The following is a 20,523-nucleotide window of genomic DNA, read 5'->3' on the forward strand; positions in this document are numbered from 1 at the left end:
AACTAGATGATAATGCCAATTTTCAGCAAGTTGCAGCAATTGAACTACAGAAATAACCACTTTTCTTTCCATAAACACGGTCTAAAATCATGTTTGATGCACTCTGGATACAATGTTTTAAACATAACTGTTCAAACTAGATGATAGGGCCAATTTTCAGCAAGTTGCAGCAATTGAACTACAGAAATAACCACTTTCTTTCCATGAACACGGTCTAAAATCATCTTTGATGCACTCTGGATACAATGTTTAAACATAACTGTTCAAACTAGATGATGGGGCCAATTTTCAGCAAGTTGCAGCAATTGAACTACAGACATAACCACTTTTCTTTCCATAAACACGGTCTAAAATCATGTTTGATGCACTCTGGATACAATGTTTTAAACATAACTGTTCAAACTAGATGATAGGGCCAAGTTGCAGCAATTGAACTACAGAAATAACCACTTTTCTTTCCATAAACACGATCTAAAATCATGTTTGATGCACTCTAGATACAATGTTTAAACATAACTGTTCAAACTAGATGATAATGCCAATTTTCAGCAAGTTGCAGCAATTGAACTACAGAAATATCCACTTTTCTTTCCATAAACACGGTCTAAAATCATGTTTGATGCACTCTGGATACAATGTTTTAAACATAACTGTTCAAACTAGATGATAGGGCCAATTTTCAGCAAGTTGCAGCAATTGAACTACAGAAATAACCACTTTTCTTTCCATAAACCCGGTCTAAAATCATGTTTGATGCACTCTGGATACAATGTTTTAAACATAACTGTTCAAACTAGATTATAGGGCCAATTTTCAGCAAGTTGCAGCAATTGAACTACAGAAATAACCACTTTTCTTTCCATAAACACGGTCTAAAATCATGTTTGATGCACTCTGGATACAATGTTTTAAACATAACTGTTCAAACTAGATGATAGGGCCAATTTTCAGCAAGTTGCAGCAATTGAACTACAGAAATAACCACTTTTCTTTCCATAAACACGGTCTAAAATCATGTTTGATGCACTCTGGATACAATGTTTTAAACATAACTGTTCAAACTAGATGATAGGGCCAAGTTGCAGCAATTGAACTACAGAAATAACCACTTTTCTTTCCATAAACACGATCTAAAATCATCTTTGATGCACTCTGGAAACAATGTTTTAAACATAACTGTTCAAACTAGATGATAAGGCCAATTTTCAGCAAGTTGCAGCAATTGAACTACAGAAATAACCACTTTTCTTTCCATAAACACGGTCTAAAATCATGTTTGATGCACTCTGGATACAATGTTTTAAACATAACTGTTCAAACTAGATGATAGGGCCAAGTTGCAGCAATTGAACTACAGAAATAACCACTTTTCTTTCCATAAACACGATCTAAAATCATGTTTGATGCACTCTAGATACAATGTTTAAACATAACTGTTCAAACTAGATGATAATGCCAATTTTCAGCAAGTTGCAGCAATTGAACTACAGAAATAACCACTTTTCTTTCCATAAACACGGTCTAAAATCATGTTTGATGCACTCTGGATACAATGTTTTAAACATAACTGTTCAAACTAGATGATAGGGCCAATTTTCAGCAAGTTGCAGCAATTGAACTACAGAAATAACCACTTTTCTTTCCATAAACCCGGTCTAAAATCATGTTTGATGCACTCTGGATACAATGTTTTAAACATAACTGTTCAAACTAGATTATAGGGCCAATTTTCAGCAAGTTGCAGCAATTGAACTACAGAAATAACCACTTTTCTTTCCATAAACACGGTCTAAAATCATGTTTGATGCACTCTGGATACAATGTTTTAAACATAACTGTTCAAACTAGATGATAGGGCCAATTTTCAGCAAGTTGCAGCAATTGAACTACAGAAATAACCACTTTTCTTTCCATAAACACGGTCTAAAATCATGTTTGATGCACTCTGGATACAATGTTTTAAACATAACTGTTCAAACTAGATGATAGGGCCAAGTTGCAGCAATTGAACTACAGAAATAACCACTTTTCTTTCCATAAACACGATCTAAAATCATGTTTGATGCACTCTAGATACAATGTTTAAACATAACTGTTCAAACTAGATGATAATGCCAATTTTCAGCAAGTTGCAGCAATTGAACTACAGAAATAACCACTTTTCTTTCCATAAACACGGTCTAAAATCATGTTTGATGCACTCTGGATACAATGTTTTAAACATAACTGTTCAAACTAGATGATAGGGCCAATTTTCAGCAAGTTGCAGCAATTGAACTACAGAAATAACCACTTTTCTTTCCATAAACACGGTCTAAAATCATGTTTGATGCACTCTGGATACAATGTTTTAAACATAACTGTTCAAACTAGATTATAGGGCCAATTTTCAGCAAGTTGCAGCAATTGAACTACAGAAATAACCACTTTTCTTTCCATAAACACGGTCTAAAATCATGTTTGATGCACTCTGGATACAATGTTTTAAACATAACTGTTCAAACTAGATGATAGGGCCAATTTTCAGCAAGTTGCAGCAATTGAACTACAGAAATAACCACTTTTCTTTCCATAAACACGGTCTAAAATCATGTTTGATGCACTCTGGATACAATGTTTTAAACATAACTGTTCAAACTAGATGATAGGGCCAAGTTGCAGCAATTGAACTACAGCAATAACCACTTTTCTTTCCATAAACACGGTCTAAAATCATGTTTGATGCACTCTGGATACAATGTTTTAAACATAACTGTTCAAACTAGATGATAGGGCCAATTTTCAGCAAGTTGCAGCAATTGAACTACAGAAATAACCACTTTCTTTCCATAAACACGGTCTAAAATCATGTTTGATGCACTCTGGATACAATGTTTTAAACATAACTGTTCAAACTAGATGATAGGGCCAATTTTCAGCAAGTTGCAGCAATTGAACTACAGAAATAACCACTTTCTTTCCATAAACACGGTCTAAAATCATGTTTGATGCACTCTGGATACAATGTTTTAAACATAACTGTTCAAACTAGATGATAGGGCCAATTTTCAGCAAGTTGCAGCAATTGAACTACAGAAATAACCACTTTTCTTTCCATAAACCCGGTCTAAAATCATGTTTGATGCACTCTGGATACAATGTTTTAAACATAACTGTTCAAACTAGATTATAGGGCCAATTTTCAGCAAGTTGCAGCAATTGAACTACAGAAATAACCACTTTTCTTTCCATAAACACGGTCTAAAATCATGTTTGATGCACTCTGGATACAATGTTTTAAACATAACTGTTCAAACTAGATGATAGGGCCAATTTTCAGCAAGTTGCAGCAATTGAACTACAGAAATAACCACTTTTCTTTCCATAAACACGGTCTAAAATCATGTTTGATGCACTCTGGATACAATGTTTTAAACATAACTGTTCAAACTAGATGATAGGGCCAATTTTCAGCAAGTTGCAGCAATTGAACTACAGAAATAACCACTTTTCTTTCCATAAACACGGTCTAAAATCATGTTTGATGCACTCTGGATACAATGTTTTAAACATAACTGTTCAAACTAGATGATAGGGCCAAGTTGCAGCAATTGAACTACAGCAATAACCACTTTTCTTTCCATAAACACGGTCTAAAATCATGTTTGATGCACTCTGGATACAATGTTTTAAACATAACTGTTCAAACTAGATGATAGGGCCAATTTTCAGCAAGTTGCAGCAATTGAACTACAGAAATAACCACTTTCTTTCCATAAACACGGTCTAAAATCATGTTTGATGCACTCTGGATACAATGTTTTAAACATAACTGTTCAAACTAGATGATAGGGCCAATTTTCAGCAAGTTGCAGCAATTGAACTACAGAAATAACCACTTTCTTTCCATAAACACGGTCTAAAATTCATGTTTGATGCACTCTGGATACAATGTTTTAAACATAACTGTTCAAACTAGATGATAGGGCCAATTTTCAGCAAGTTGCAGCAATTGAACTACAGAAATAACCACTTTTCTTTCCATAAACACGGTCTAAAATCATGTTTGATGCACTCTGGATACAATGTTTTAAAAATAACTGTTCAAACTAGATGATGGGGCCAATTTTCAGCAAGTTGCAGCAATTGAACTACAGAAATAACCACTTTTCTTTCCATAAACACGGTCTAAAATCATGTTTGATGCACTCTGGATACAATGTTTAAACATAACTGTTCAAACTAGATGATGGGGCCAATTTTCAGCAAGTAGCAGCAATTGAACTACAGAAATAACCACTTTTCTTTCCATAAACACGGTCTAAAATCATGTTTGATGCACTCTAGATACAATGTTTTAAACATAACTGTTCAAACTAGATGATAGGGCCAAGTTGCAGCAATTGAACTACAGAAATAACAACTTTTCTTTCCATAAACACGATCTAAAATCATGTTTGATGCACTCTAGATACAATGTTTAATCATAACTGTTCAAACTAGATGATAATGCCAATTTTCAGCAAGTTGCAGCAATTGAACTACAGAAATAACCACTTTTCTTTCCATAAACACGGTCTAAAATCATGTTTGATGCACTCTGGATACAATGTTTTAAACATAACTGTTCAAACTAGATGATAGGGCCAATTTTCAGCAAGTTGCAGCAATTGAACTACAGAAATAACCACTTTTCTTTCCATAAACCCGGTCTAAAATCATGTTTGATGCACTCTGGATACAATGTTTTAAACATAACTGTTCAAACTAGATGATAGGGCCAATTTTCAGCAAGTTGCAGCAATTGAACTACAGAAATAACCACTTTTCTTTCCATAAACACGGTCTAAAATCATGTTTGATGCACTCTGGATACAATGTTTTAAACATAACTGTTCAAACTAGATGATAGGGCCAAGTTGCAGCAATTGAACTACAGAAATAACCACTTTCTTTCCATGAACACGCTCTAAAATCATCTTTGATGCACTCTGGATACAATGTTTTAAACATAACTGTTCAAACTAGATGATAAGGCCAATTTTCAGCAAGTTGCAGCAATTGAACTACAGAAATAACCACTTTTCTTTCCATAAACACGGTCTAAAATCATGTTTGATGCACTCTGGATACAATGTTTTAAACATAACTGTTCAAACTAGATGATAGGGCCAAGTTGCAGCAATTGAACTACAGAAATAACCACTTTTCTTTCCATAAACACGATCTAAAATCATGTTTGATGCACTCTAGATACAATGTTTAAACATAACTGTTCAAACTAGATGATAATGCCAATTTTCAGCAAGTTGCAGCAATTGAACTACAGAAATAACCACTTTTCTTTCCATAAACACGGTCTAAAATCATGTTTGATGCACTCTGGATACAATGTTTTAAACATAACTGTTCAAACTAGATGATAGGGCCAATTTTCAGCAAGTTGCAGCAATTGAACTACAGAAATAACCACTTTTCTTTCCATAAACCCGGTCTAAAATCATGTTTGATGCACTCTGGATACAATGTTTTAAACATAACTGTTCAAACTAGATTATAGGGCCAATTTTCAGCAAGTTGCAGCAATTGAACTACAGAAATAACCACTTTTCTTTCCATAAACACGGTCTAAAATCATGTTTGATGCACTCTGGATACAATGTTTTAAACATAACTGTTCAAACTAGATGATAGGGCCAAGTTGCAGCAATTGAACTACAGAAATAACCACTTTTCTTTCCATAAACACGGTCTAAAATCATGTTTGATGCACTCTGGATACAATGTTTAAACATAACTGTTCAAACTAGATGATAGGGCCAATTTTCAGCAAGTTGCAGCAATTGAACTACAGAAATAACCACTTTTCTTTCCATAAACACGGTCTAAAATCATGTTTGATGCACTCTGGATACAATGTTTAAACATAACTGTTCAAACTAGATGATAGGGACAATTTTCAGCAAGTTGCAGCAATTGAACTACAGAAATAACCACTTTTCTTTCCATAAACACGGTCTAAAATCATGTTTGATGCACTCTGGATACAATGTTTTAAACATAACTGTTCAAACTAGATGATAGGGCCAAGTTGCAGCAATTGAACTACAGCAATAACCACTTTTCTTTCCATAAACACGGTCTAAAATCATGTTTGATGCACTCTGGATACAATGTTTTAAACATAACTGTTCAAACTAGATGATAGGGCCAAGTTGCAGCAATTGAACTACAGAAATAACCACTTTTCTTTCCATAAACACGATCTAAAATCATGTTTGATGCACTCTAGATACAATGTTTAAACATAACTGTTCAAACTAGATGATAAGGCCAATTTTCAGCAAGTTGCAGCAATTGAACTACAGAAATAACCACTTTTCTTTCCATAAACACGGTCTAAAATCATGTTTGATGCACTCTGGATACAATGTTTTAAAAATAACTGTTCAAACTAGATGATGGGGCCAATTTTCAGCAAGTTGCAGCAATTGAACTACAGAAATAACCACTTTTCTTTCCATAAACACGGTCTAAAATCATGTTTGATGCACTCTGGATACAATGTTTTAAACATAACTGTTCAAACTAGATGATAGGGCCAAGTTGCAGCAATTGAACTACATAAATAACCACTTTTCTTTCCACAAACACGGTCTAAAATCATGTTTGATGCACTCTGGATACAATATTTTAAACATAACTGTTCAAACTAGATGATAGGGCCAATTTTCAGCAAGTTGCAGCAATTGAACTACAGAAATAACCACTTTTCTTTCCATAAACACGGTCTAAAATCATGTTTGATGCACTCTGGATACAATGTTTAAACATAACTGTTCAAACTAGATGATAGGGCCAATTTTCAGCAAGTTGCAGCAATTGAACTACAGAAATAACCACTTTTCTTTCCATAAACCCGGTCTAAAATCATGTTTGATGCACTCTGGATACAATGTTTTAAACATAACTGTTCAAACTAGATGATAGGGCCAAGTTGCAGCAATTGAACTACAGAAATAACCACTTTTCTTTCCATAAACACGCTCTAAAATCATGTTTGATGCACTCTGGATACAATGTTTTAAACATAACTGTTCAAACTAGATGATAGGGCCAAGTTGCAGCAATTGAACTACATAAATAACCACTTTTCTTTCCACAAACACGGTCTAAAATCATGTTTGATGCACTCTGGATACAATATTTTAAACATAACTGTTCAAACTAGATGATAGGGCCAATTTTCAGCAAGTTGCAGCAATTGAACTACAGAAATAACCACTTTTCTTTCCATAAACACGGTCTAAAATCATCTTTGATGCACTCTGGATACAATGTTTTAAACATAACTGTTCAAACTAGATGATAAGGCCAATTTTCAGCAAGTTGCAGCAATTGAACTACAGAAATAACCACTTTTCTTTCCATAAACACGGTCTAAAATCATGATTGATGCACTCTGGATACAATGTTTTAAACATAACTGTTCAAACTAGATGATAGGGCCAAGTTGCAGCAATTGAACTACAGAAATAACCACTTTTCTTTCCATAAACACGATCTAAAATCATGTTTGATGCACTCTAGATACAATGTTTAAACATAACTGTTCAAACTAGATGATAAGGCCAATTTTCAGCAAGTTGCAGCAATTGAACTACAGAAATAACCACTTTTCTTTCCATAAACACGGTCTAAAATCATGTTTGATGCACTCTGGATACAATGTTTTAAACATAACTGTTCAAACTAGATGATAGGGCCAATTTTCAGCAAGTTGCAGCAATTGAACTACAGAAATAACCACTTTTCTTTCCATAAACCCGGTCTAAAATCATGTTTGATGCACTCTGGATACAATGTTTTAAACATAACTGTTCAAACTAGATGATAGGGCCAAGTTGCAGCAATTGAACTACAGAAATAACCACTTTTCTTTCCATAAACACGCTCTAAAATCATGTTTGATGCACTCTGGATACAATGTTTTAAACATAACTGTTCAAACTAGATGATAGGGCCAATTTTCAGCAAGTTGCAGCAATTGAACTACAGAAATAACCACTTTCTTTCCATGAACACGGTCTAAAATCATGTTTGATGCACTCTGGATACAATGTTTAAACATAACTGTTCAAACTAGATGATAGGGCCAATTTTCAGCAAGTTGCAGCAATTGAACTACAGAAATAACCACTTTTCTTTCCATAAACACGGTCTAAAATCATGTTTGATGCACTCTGGATACAATGTTTTAAAAATAACTGTTCAAACTAGATGATGGGGCCAATTTTCAGCAAGTTGCAGCAATTGAACTACAGAAATAACCACTTTTCTTTCCATAAACACGGTCTAAAATCATGTTTGATGCACTCTGGATACAATGTTTTAAACATAACTGTTCAAACTAGATGATAGGGCCAAGTTGCAGCAATTGAACTACATAAATAACCACTTTTCTTTCCACAAACACGGTCTAAAATCATGTTTGATGCACTCTGGATACAATATTTTAAACATAACTGTTCAAACTAGATGATAGGGCCAATTTTCAGCAAGTTGCAGCAATTGAACTACAGAAATAACCACTTTTCTTTCCATAAACACGGTCTAAAATCATGTTTGATGCACTCTGGATACAATGTTTTAAAAATAACTGTTCAAACTAGATGATGGGGCCAATTTTCAGCAAGTTGCAGCAATTGAACTACAGACATAACCACTTTTCTTTCCATAAACACGGTCTAAAATCATCTTTGATGCACTCTGGATACAATGTTTTAAACATAACTGTTCAAACTAGATGATAAGGCCAATTTTCAGCAAGTTGCAGCAATTGAACTACAGAAATAACCACTTTTCTTTCCATAAACACGGTCTAAAATCATGTTTGATGCACTCTGGATACAATGTTTTAAACATAACTGTTCAAACTAGATGATAGGGCCAAGTTGCAGCAATTGAACTACAGAAATAACCACTTTTCTTTCCATAAACACGGTCTAAAATCATGTTTGATGCACTCTGGATACAATGTTTTAAACATAACTGTTCAAACTAGATGATAGGGCCAATTTTCAGCAAGTTGCAGCAATTGAACTACAGAAATAACCACTTTCTTTCCATGAACACGGTCTAAAATCATGTTTGATGCACTCTGGATACAATGTTTAAACATAACTGTTCAAACTAGATGATAGGGCCAATTTTCAGCAAGTTGCAGCAATTGAACTACAGAAATAACCACTTTTCTTTCCATAAACACGGTCTAAAATCATGTTTGATGCACTCTGGATACAATGTTTTAAAAATAACTGTTCAAACTAGATGATGGGGCCAATTTTCAGCAAGTTGCAGCAATTGAACTACAGAAATAACCACTTTTCTTTCCATAAACACGGTCTAAAATCATGTTTGATGCACTCTGGATACAATGTTTTAAACATAACTGTTCAAACTAGATGATAGGGCCAAGTTGCAGCAATTGAACTACATAAATAACCACTTTTCTTTCCACAAACACGGTCTAAAATCATGTTTGATGCACTCTGGATACAATATTTTAAACATAACTGTTCAAACTAGATGATAGGGCCAATTTTCAGCAAGTTGCAGCAATTGAACTACAGACATAACCACTTTTCTTTCCATAAACACGGTCTAAAATCATGTTTGATGCACTCTGGATACAATGTTTTAAACATAACTGTTCAAACTAGATGATAGGGCCAAGTTGCAGCAATTGAACTACAGAAATAACCACTTTTCTTTCCATAAACACGATCTAAAATCATGTTTGATGCACTCTGGATACAATGTTTAAACATAACTGTTCAAACTAGATGATAGGGCCAATTTTCAGCAAGTTGCAGCAATTGAACTACAGAAATAACCACTTTTCTTTCCATAAACACGGTCTAAAATCATGTTTGATGCACTCTGGATACAATGTTTTAAAAATAACTGTTCAAACTAGATGATGGGGCCAATTTTCAGCAAGTTGCAGCAATTGAACTACAGAAATAACCACTTTTCTTTCCATAAACACGGTCTAAAATCATGTTTGATGCACTCTGGATACAATGTTTTAAACATAACTGTTCAAACTAGATGATAGGGCCAAGTTGCAGCAATTGAACTACATAAATAACCACTTTTCTTTCCACAAACACGGTCTAAAATCATGTTTGATGCACTCTGGATACAATATTTTAAACATAACTGTTCAAACTAGATGATAGGGCCAATTTTCAGCAAGTTGCAGCAATTGAACTACAGAAATAACCACTTTTCTTTCCATAAACACGGTCTAAAATCATGTTTGATGCACTCTGGATACAATGTTTTAAAAATAACTGTTCAAACTAGATGATGGGGCCAATTTTCAGCAAGTTGCAGCAATTGAACTACAGACATAACCACTTTTCTTTCCATAAACACGGTCTAAAATCATCTTTGATGCACTCTGGATACAATGTTTTAAACATAACTGTTCAAACTAGATGATAAGGCCAATTTTCAGCAAGTTGCAGCAATTGAACTACAGAAATAACCACTTTTCTTTCCATAAACACGGTCTAAAATCATGTTTGATGCACTCTGGATACAATGTTTTAAACATAACTGTTCAAACTAGATGATAGGGCCAAGTTGCAGCAATTGAACTACAGAAATAACCACTTTTCTTTCCATAAACACGGTCTAAAATCATGTTTGATGCACTCTGGATACAATGTTTTAAACATAACTGTTCAAACTAGATGATAGGGCCAATTTTCAGCAAGTTGCAGCAATTGAACTACAGAAATAACCACTTTTCTTTCCATAAACCCGGTCTAAAATCATGTTTGATGCACTCTGGATACAATGTTTTAAACATAACTGTTCAAACTAGATGATAGGGCCAAGTTGCAGCAATTGAACTACAGAAATAACCACTTTTCTTTCCATAAACACGCTCTAAAATCATGTTTGATGCACTCTGGATACAATGTTTTAAACATAACTGTTCAAACTAGATGATAGGGCCAATTTTCAGCAAGTTGCAGCAATTGAACTACAGAAATAACCACTTTCTTTCCATGAACACGGTCTAAAATCATGTTTGATGCACTCTGGATACAATGTTTAAACATAACTGTTCAAACTAGATGATAGGGCCAATTTTCAGCAAGTTGCAGCAATTGAACTACAGAAATAACCACTTTTCTTTCCATAAACACGGTCTAAAATCATGTTTGATGCACTCTGGATACAATGTTTTAAAAATAACTGTTCAAACTAGATGATGGGGCCAATTTTCAGCAAGTTGCAGCAATTGAACTACAGAAATAACCACTTTTCTTTCCATAAACACGGTCTAAAATCATGTTTGATGCACTCTGGATACAATGTTTTAAACATAACTGTTCAAACTAGATGATAGGGCCAAGTTGCAGCAATTGAACTACATAAATAACCACTTTTCTTTCCACAAACACGGTCTAAAATCATGTTTGATGCACTCTGGATACAATATTTTAAACATAACTGTTCAAACTAGATGATAGGGCCAATTTTCAGCAAGTTGCAGCAATTGAACTACAGACATAACCACTTTTCTTTCCATAAACACGGTCTAAAATCATGTTTGATGCACTCTGGATACAATGTTTTAAACATAACTGTTCAAACTAGATGATAGGGCCAAGTTGCAGCAATTGAACTACAGAAATAACCACTTTTCTTTCCATAAACACGATCTAAAATCATGTTTGATGCACTCTAGATACAATGTTTAAACATAACTGTTCAAACTAGATGATAAGGCCAATTTTCAGCAAGTTGCAGCAATTGAACTACAGAAATAACCACTTTTCTTTCCATAAACACGGTCTAAAATCATGTTTGATGCACTCTGGATACAATGTTTTAAACATAACTGTTCAAACTAGATGATAGGGCCAATTTTCAGCAAGTTGCAGCAATTGAACTACAGAAATAACCACTTTTCTTTCCATAAACCCGGTCTAAAATCATGTTTGATGCACTCTGGATACAATATTTTAAACATAACTGTTCAAACTAGATGATAGGGCCAAGTTGCAGCAATTGAACTACAGAAATAACCACTTTTCTTTCCATAAACACGCTCTAAAATCATGTTTGATGCACTCTGGATACAATGTTTTAAACATAACTGTTCAAACTAGATGATAGGGCCAATTTTCAGCAAGTTGCAGCAATTGAACTACAGAAATAACCACTTTCTTTCCATGAACATGGTCTAAAATCATGTTTGATGCACTCTGGATACAATGTTTAAACATAACTGTTCAAACTAGATGATAGGGCCAATTTTCAGCAAGTTGCAGCAATTGAACTACAGACATAACCACTTTTCTTTCCATAAACACGCTCTAAAATCATCTTTGATGCACTCTGGATACAATGTTTTAAACATAACTGTTCAAACTAGATGATAAGGCCAATTTTCAGCAAGTTGCAGCAATTGAACTACAGAAATAACCACTTTTCTTTCCATAAACACGGTCTAAAATCATCTTTGATGCACTCTGGATACAATGTTTTAAACATAACTGTTCAAACTAGATGATAAGGCCAATTTTCAGCAAGTTGCAGCAATTGAACTACAGAAATAACCACTTTTCTTTCCATAAACACGGTCTAAAATCATGTTTGATGCACTCTGGATACAATGTTTTAAACATAACTGTTCAAACTAGATGATAGGGCCAAGTTGCAGCAATTGAACTACAGAAATAACCACTTTTCTTTCCATAAACACGATCTAAAATCATGTTTGATGCACTCTAGATACAATGTTTAAACATAACTGTTCAAACTAGATGATAAGGCCAATTTTCAGCAAGTTGCAGCAATTGAACTACAGAAATAACCACTTTTCTTTCCATAAACACGGTCTAAAATCATGTTTGATGCACTCTGGATACAATGTTTTAAACATAACTGTTCAAACTAGATGATAGGGCCAATTTTCAGCAAGTTGCAGCAATTGAACTACAGAAATAACCACTTTTCTTTCCATAAACCCGGTCTAAAATCATGTTTGATGCACTCTGGATACAATGTTTTAAACATAACTGTTCAAACTAGATGATAGGGCCAAGTTGCAGCAATTGAACTACAGAAATAACCACTTTTCTTTCCATAAACACGCTCTAAAATCATGTTTGATGCACTCTGGATACAATGTTTTAAACATAACTGTTCAAACTAGATGATAGGGCCAATTTTCAGCAAGTTGCAGCAATTGAACTACAGAAATAACCACTTTCTTTCCATGAACACGGTCTAAAATCATGTTTGATGCACTCTGGATACAATGTTTAAACATAACTGTTCAAACTAGATGATAGGGCCAATTTTCAGCAAGTTGCAGCAATTGAACTACAGAAATAACCACTTTTCTTTCCATAAACACGGTCTAAAATCATGTTTGATGCACTCTGGATACAATGTTTTAAAAATAACTGTTCAAACAAGATGATGGGGCCAATTTTCAGCAAGTTGCAGCAATTGAACTACAGAAATAACCACTTTTCTTTCCATAAACACGGTCTAAAATCATGTTTGATGCACTCTGGATACAATGTTTTAAACATAACTGTTCAAACTAGATGATAGGGCCAAGTTGCAGCAATTGAACTACATAAATAACCACTTTTCTTTCCACAAACACGGTCTAAAATCATGTTTGATGCACTCTGGATACAATATTTTAAACATAACTGTTCAAACTAGATGATAGGGCCAATTTTCAGCAAGTTGCAGCAATTGAACTACAGAAATAACCACTTTTCTTTCCATAAACACGGTCTAAAATCATGTTTGATGCACTCTGGATACAATGTTTTAAAAATAACTGTTCAAACTAGATGATGGGGCCAATTTTCAGCAAGTTGCAGCAATTGAACTACAGACATAACCACTTTTCTTTCCATAAACACGGTCTAAAATCATGTTTGATGCACTCTGGATACAATGTTTTAAACATAACTGTTCAAACTAGATGATAAGGCCAATTTTCAGCAAGTTGCAGCAATTGAACTACAGAAATAACCACTTTTCTTTCCATAAACACGGTCTAAAATCATGTTTGATGCACTCTGGATACAATGTTTTAAACATAACTGTTCAAACTAGATGATAGGGCCAAGTTGCAGCAATTGAACTACAGAAATAACCACTTTTCTTTCCATAAACACGATCTAAAATCATGTTTGATGCACTCTAGATACAATGTTTAAACATAACTGTTCAAACTAGATGATAAGGCCAATTTTCAGCAAGTTGCAGCAATTGAACTACAGAAATAACCACTTTTCTTTCCATAAACACGGTCTAAAATCATGTTTGATGCACTCTGGATACAATGTTTTAAACATAACTGTTCAAACTAGATGATAGGGCCAATTTTCAGCAAGTTGCAGCAATTGAACTACAGAAATAACCACTTTTCTTTCCATAAACCCGGTCTAAAATCATGTTTGATGCACTCTGGATACAATGTTTTAAACATAACTGTTCAAACTAGATGATAGGGCCAAGTTGCAGCAATTGAACTACAGAAATAACCACTTTTCTTTCCATAAACACGCTCTAAAATCATGTTTGATGCACTCTGGATACAATGTTTTAAACATAACTGTTCAAACTAGATGATAGGGCCAATTTTCAGCAAGTTGCAGCAATTGAACTACAGAAATAACCACTTTCTTTCCATGAACACGGTCTAAAATCATGTTTGATGCACTCTGGATACAATGTTTAAACATAACTGTTCAAACTAGATGATAGGGCCAATTTTCAGCAAGTTGCAGCAATTGAACTACAGACATAACCACTTTTCTTTCCATAAACACGCTCTAAAATCATCTTTGATGCACTCTGGATACAATGTTTTAAACATAACTGTTCAAACTAGATGATAAGGCCAATTTTCAGCAAGTTGCAGCAATTGAACTACAGAAATAACCACTTTTCTTTCCATAAACACGGTCTAAAATCATGTTTGATGCACTCTGGATACAATGTTTTAAACATAACTGTTCAAACTAGATGATAGGGCCAAGTTGCAGCAATTGAACTACAGAAATAACCACTTTTCTTTCCATAAACACGATCTAAAATCATGTTTGATGCACTCTAGATACAATGTTTAAACATAACTGTTCAAACTAGATGATAATGCCAATTTTCAGCAAGTTGCAGCAATTGAACTACAGACATAACCACTTTTCTTTCCATAAACACGGTCTAAAATCATCTTTGATGCACTCTGGATACAATGTTTTAAACATAACTGTTCAAACTAGATGATAAGTCCAATTTTCAGCAAGTTGCAGCAATTGAACTACAGAAATAACCACTTTTCTTTCCATAAACACGGTCTAAAATCATGTTTGATGCACTCTGGATACAATGTTTTAAACATAACTGTTCAAACTAGATGATAGGGCCAAGTTGCAGCAATTGAACTACAGAAATAACCACTTTTCTTTCCATAAACACGATCTAAAATCATGTTTGATGCACTCTAGATACAATGTTTAAACATAACTGTTCAAACTAGATGATAAGGCCAATTTTCAGCAAGTTGCAGCAATTGAACTACAGAAATAACCACTTTCTTTCCATGAACACGGTCTAAAATCATGTTTGATGCACTCTGGATACAATGTTTAAACATAACTGTTCAAACTAGATGATAGGGCCAATTTTCAGCAAGTTGCAGCAATTGAACTACAGAAATAACCACTTTTCTTTCCATAAACACGGTCTAAAATCATGTTTGATGCACTCTGGATACAATGTTTTAAAAATAACTGTTCAAACAAGATGATAGGGCCAATTTTCAGCAAGTTGCAGCAATTGAACTACAGAAATAACCACTTTTCTTTCCATAAACACGGTCTAAAATCATGTTTGATGCACTCTGGATACAATGTTTTAAACATAACTGTTCAAACTAGATGATAGGGCCAAGTTGCAGCAATTGAACTACATAAATAACCACTTTTCTTTCCACAAACACGGTCTAAAATCATGTTTGATGCACTCTGGATACAATATTTTAAACATAACTGTTCAAACTAGATGATAGGGCCAATTTTCAGCAAGTTGCAGCAATTGAACTACAGAAATAACCACTTTTCTTTCCATAAACACGGTCTAAAATCATGTTTGATGCACTCTGGATACAATGTTTTAAAAATAACTGTTCAAACTAGATGATGGGGCCAATTTTCAGCAAGTTGCAGCAATTGAACTACAGACATAACCACTTTTCTTTCCATAAACACGGTCTAAAATCATGTTTGATGCACTCTGGATACAATGTTTTAAACATAACTGTTCAAACTAGATGATAAGGCCAATTTTCAGCAAGTTGCAGCAATTGAACTACAGAAATAACCACTTTTCTTTCCATAAACACGGTCTAAAATCATGTTTGATGCACTCTGGATACAATGTTTTAAACATAACTGTTCAAACTAGATGATAGGGCCAAGTTGCAGCAATTGAACTACAGAAATAACCACTTTTCTTTCCATAAACACGATCTAAAATCATGTTTGATGCACTCTAGATACAATGTTTAAACATAACTGTTCAAACTAGATGATAAGGCCAATTTTCAGCAAGTTGCAGCAATTGAACTACAGAAATAACCACTTTTCTTTCCATAAACACGGTCTAAAATCATGTTTGATGCACTCTGGATACAATGTTTTAAACATAACTGTTCAAACTAGATGATAGGGCCAATTTTCAGCAAGTTGCAGCAATTGAACTACAGAAATAACCACTTTTCTTTCCATAAACCCGGTCTAAAATCATGTTTGATGCACTCTGGATACAATGTTTTAAACATAACTGTTCAAACTAGATGATAGGGCCAAGTTGCAGCAATTGAACTACAGAAATAACCACTTTTCTTTCCATAAACACGCTCTAAAATCATGTTTGATGCACTCTGGATACAATGTTTTAAACATAACTGTTCAAACTAGATGATAGGGCCAATTTTCAGCAAGTTGCAGCAATTGAACTACAGAAATAACCACTTTCTTTCCATGAACACGGTCTAAAATCATGTTTGATGCACTCTGGATACAATGTTTAAACATAACTGTTCAAACTAGATGATAGGGCCAATTTTCAGCAAGTTGCAGCAATTGAACTACAGACATAACCACTTTTCTTTCCATAAACACGCTCTAAAATCATCTTTGATGCACTCTGGATACAATGTTTTAAACATAACTGTTCAAACTAGATGATAAGGCCAATTTTCAGCAAGTTGCAGCAATTGAACTACAGAAATAACCACTTTTCTTTCCATAAACACGGTCTAAAATCATGTTTGATGCACTCTGGATACAATGTTTTAAACATAACTGTTCAAACTAGATGATAGGGCCAAGTTGCAGCAATTGAACTACAGAAATAACCACTTTTCTTTCCATAAACACGATCTAAAATCATGTTTGATGCACTCTAGATACAATGTTTAAACATAACTGTTCAAACTAGATGATAATGCCAATTTTCAGCAAGTTGCAGCAATTGAACTACAGACATAACCACTTTTCTTTCCATAAACACGGTCTAAAATCATCTTTGATGCACTCTGGATACAATGTTTTAAACATAACTGTTCAAACTAGATGATAAGTCCAATTTTCAGCAAGTTGCAGCAATTGAACTACAGAAATAACCACTTTTCTTTCCATAAACACGGTCTAAAATCATGTTTGATGCACTCTGGATACAATGTTTTAAACATAACTGTTCAAACTAGATGATAGGGCCAAGTTGCAGCAATTGAACTACAGAAATAACCACTTTTCTTTCCATAAACACGATCTAAAATCATGTTTGATGCACTCTAGATACAATGTTTAAACATAACTGTTCAAACTAGATGATAAGGCCAATTTTCAGCAAGTTGCAGCAATTGAACTACAGAAATAACCACTTTTCTTTCCATAAACACGGTCTAAAATCATGTTTGATGCACTCTGGATACAATGTTTTAAACATAACTGTTCAAACTAGATGATAGGGCCAATTTTCAGCAAGTTGCAGCAATTGAACTACAGAAATAACCACTTTTCTTTCCATAAACCCGGTCTAAAATCATGTTTGATGCACTCTGGATACAATGTTTTAAACATAACTGTTCAAACTAGATGATAGGGCCAAGTTGCAGCAATTGAACTACAGAAATAACCACTTTTCTTTCCATAAACACGCTCTAAAATCATGTTTGATGCACTCTGGATACAATGTTTTAAACATAACTGTTCAAACTAGATGATAGGGCCAATTTTCAGCAAGTTGCAGCAATTGAACTACAGAAATAACCACTTTCTTTCCATGAACACGGTCTAAAATCATGTTTGATGCACTCTGGATACAATGTTTAAACATAACTGTTCAAACTAGATGATAGGGCCAATTTTCAGCAAGTTGCAGCAATTGAACTACAGACATAACCACTTTTCTTTCCATAAACACGCTCTAAAATCATCTTTGATGCACTCTGGATACAATGTTTTAAACATAACTGTTCAAACTAGATGATAAGGCCAATTTTCAGCAAGTTGCAGCAATTGAACTACAGAAATAACCACTTTTCTTTCCATAAACACGGTCTAAAATCATGTTTGATGCACTCTGGATACAATGTTTTAAACATAACTGTTCAAACTAGATGATAGGGCCAAGTTGCAGCAATTGAACTACAGAAATAACCACTTTTCTTTCCATAAACACGATCTAAAATCATGTTTGATGCACTCTAGATACAATGTTTAAACATAACTGTTCAAACTAGATGATAATGCCAATTTTCAGCAAGTTGCAGCAATTGAACTACAGAAATAACCACTTTTCTTTCCATAAACACGGTCTAAAATCATGTTTGATGCACTCTGGATACAATGTTTTAAACATAACTGTTCAAACTAGATGATAGGGCCAATTTTCAGCAAGTTGCAGCAATTGAACTACAGAAATAAGCACTTTTCTTTCCATAAACCCGGTCTAAAATCATGTTTGATGCACTCTGGATACAATGTTTTAAACATAACTGTTCAAACTAGATGATAGGGCCAATTTTCAGCAAGTTGCAGCAATTGAACTACAGAAATAACCACTTTTCTTTCCATAAACACGGTCTAAAATCATGTTTGATGCACTCTGGATACAATGTTTTAAACATAACTGTTCAAACTAGATGATAGGGCCAAGTTGCAGCAATTGAACTACAGCAATAACCACTTTTCTTTCAATAAACACGGTCTAAAATCATGTTTGATGCACTCTGGATACAATGTTTTAAACATAACTGTTCAAACTAGATGATAGGGCCAATTTTCAGCAAGTTGCAGCAATTGAACTACAGAAATAACCACTTTCTTTCCATAAACACGGTCTAAAATCATGTTTGATGCACTCTGGATACAATGTTTTAAACATAACTGTTCAAACTAGATGATAGGGCCAATTTTCAGCAAGTTGCAGCAATTGAACTACAGAAATAACCACTTTTCTTTCCATAAACACGGTCTAAAATCATGTTTGATGCACTCTGGATACAATGTTTTAAAAATAACTGTTCAAACTAGATGATGGGGCCAATTTTCAGCAAGTTGCAGCAATTGAACTACAGAAATAACCACTTTTCTTTCCATAAACACGGTCTAAAATCATGTTTGATGCACTCTGGATACAATGTTTTAAACATAACTGTTCAAACTAGATGATAGGGCCAAGTTGCAGCAATTGAACTACAGAAATAACCACTTTTCTTTCCATAAACACGGTCTAAAATCATGTTTGATGCACTCTGGATACAATATTTTAAACATAACTGTTCAAACTAGATGATAGGGCCAATTTTCAGCAAGTTGCAGCAATTGAACTACAGAAATAACCACTTTTCTTTCCATAAACACGGTCTAAAATCATCTTTGATGCACTCTGGATACAATGTTTTAAAAATAACTGTTCAAACTAGATGATGGGGCCAATTTTCAGCAAGTTGCAGCAATTGAACTACAGACATAACCACTTTTCTTTCCATAAACACGGTCTAAAATCATCTTTGATGCACTCTGGATACAATGTTTTAAACATAACTGTTCAAACTAGATGATAAGGCCAATTTTCAGCAAGTTGCAGCAATTGAACTACAGAAATAACCACTTTTCTTTCCATAAACACGGTCTAAAATCATGTTTGATGCACTCTGGATACAATGTTTTAAACATAACTGTTCAAACTAGATGATAGGGCCAAGTTGCAGCAATTGAACTACAGAAATAACCACTTTTCTTTCCATGAACACGATCTAAAATCATGTTTGATGCACTCTAGATACAATGTTTAAACATAACTGTTCAAACTAGATGATAAGGCCAATTTTCAGCAAGTTGCAGCAATTGAACTACAGAAATAACCACTTTTCTTTCCATAAACACGGTCTAAAATCATGTTTGATGCACTCTG

Source organism: Oncorhynchus mykiss, chromosome 9, assembly GCF_057628025.1.
Source record: "Oncorhynchus mykiss isolate SJ-2025 chromosome 9, ASM5762802v1, whole genome shotgun sequence".
NCBI lineage: Eukaryota > Metazoa > Chordata > Actinopteri > Salmoniformes > Salmonidae > Oncorhynchus > Oncorhynchus mykiss.